The following is a 2,019-nucleotide window of genomic DNA, read 5'->3' on the forward strand; positions in this document are numbered from 1 at the left end:
AAAATTTATAGAATTACCACTTTTTAATGCAAAATATATGTTAAAGAAAAATTTGAAAGTAATAGGTAAGAAGGCAAGTATTAAATATTACTAATGTTTCTACCAGCTAGAACTAGTAATTTTTAGCATTTGAATGATTTTTCTTTCCAGTATATATTCATTCTCTCTCTCTCTCTCTCTCTCTCTCTCTCTCCATTTCTTTTGGTGGAATCGGGGATTGAACTTAGGCCCTTACACTTGCCAGGCAAGTGCTTATTCCACTAAGCCATCTCCCTGGCCCCCAATATTCACTTAATGTATAGGATTGTAAAAAATTTGTGTATGTATGTATGTATGTATGTATGTATGTATGTATGTATTTTGGTGCTGGGAATTGAACTTAGGACCTTGTGCTTGCCAGGCAAGCACTCTACCACTGAACTATATCCCCAATCCTGTATAGGATTTTAAAGATACCTAAATTATGTAATATATATAATTAACTATTCTGCTCTCTTTAAATCTTACACATTTATTTTGAACATTGTATTTATCATCATCACCATACCTGAAACCATTGTTTTGAACTTTGGTTAAGGAAGTCTTAACCAAAGAGGAGATTGGAAAAAGAGGATTCAAAATACACCATGTAGAAGTACAAATTCCCTCTGATGTTTATTTAAAATGTACCAATAAATTTAATTAAGTAAAAAAAAAAAAAAAGATCCTTGACGAGAAATAGGATATCAGTGTAACAAACAAGAACATTTATTTTTTTTCAAGCTTTTAAAAAAAATTTTATGTATTTGACACAGGGTCTCACTACACAGCTTGGACTCGAAGTGAGCCTCCTGTTTCATCCTACCCAGTGCTGAAATTACAGGTGTGTGCCACCACACTCAGTCTTGGTGGCCAGCTTGGCATACCTGGCACGGTGTCTAGTACCAGGGATTGAAACGGAGTCCCTGTGTTTGCCTGTGCAGGTGCTTAGTCTGCTGAGCTATCTCCCTGGTCCACAAAAGCATTTCTTAGGACCAGCAAGATAGCTCAGTGGACTGAATGCCTGCTTAGGCACGCACAGAGCCCGGGGTTTGATTCCTGGTGCTGCATGCCAGCGCTCCTCCACCTCAGACTCACTGAGAGGACCACCAAGGCTGGGCGTGGTGGTGCACTCCTGTAATCCCAGTGCTGGGGAGTCTGAAACAGGAGGATGACTGCAAGTCCTACCTATGTAGTGAGACCTTATACAAGGTACATTTAAAAAAATTTTTTTTTCTTTCTCTATCCTTGTCACTTCATTAGAAAATTTTCCACCATAATCATGAGAAATATTTGACTTTTTAAATCGTTCTGCTTTGTGCTTTCCATAATTTTCTAATTCATTCCTTACAACATAAAATAGGAGCTTTAAGAACATCATCCTTATTCTGTAAGTGCTGAAGTGTGAATAGGAAGATAAAATAACCAACTAAGACTTAACACTTACTAACCAAAGGAACAAGAATTAAAACTCTGTCTGACTCACATTTGTTATACATAGATATTAAGTGATGACATCTTTCCAATAATATTTTGGGCCTTTAATGGCTTAAAAAAATAAAAACAAAATTTGGTTCTTCATTACATTTTATCAGTATATTCATAGAGACCCAGATGTTAGATTTCTGAAATACCACAAATTGATGAGTCTTGCTCCTTGTACAAACTATCCCCCCGTTTGTTGGACAAACAACAATAAAAACAATAGATATGTAGAACATACAAATTGCACTTCCACTGATAAGCATTAGCATTTTCTGTGGCAAATACAATAGAATAAAAATAATTTTCGGGGGCTGGGGAGATAGCTGGGTAGTCTAAGGGCCTGCCTGGCAAGCACAAGGACCCAGGTTCCATCCCAGTACCACATGCCAGCCACTGAAACTGGGCGTGGTGGTGCATGCCTATAATCGCAGCCCTGGAGAAGCTGAGACAGGAGGATCACTATGAGTCCGAGCAGTGTGGCAAGACCTTGTACCAAATATGGATGGATAGATAGAT

At 37.9% G+C, this 2,019-nt stretch overlaps 1 protein-coding gene across 1 annotated transcript in view; it reads left to right on the forward strand.

Annotated features, from left to right (window-relative positions):
• Positions 1–2,019, forward strand: part of Sgk3 (serum/glucocorticoid regulated kinase family member 3) — a 72,511-nt gene that overhangs the window by 37,132 nt on the left and 33,360 nt on the right. The window lies entirely within an intron of this gene.

This window comes from Octodon degus, unplaced genomic scaffold (assembly GCF_000260255.1).
Source record: "Octodon degus isolate 3935 unplaced genomic scaffold, OctDeg1.0 scaffold00091, whole genome shotgun sequence".
Lineage (NCBI taxonomy): Eukaryota > Metazoa > Chordata > Mammalia > Rodentia > Octodontidae > Octodon > Octodon degus.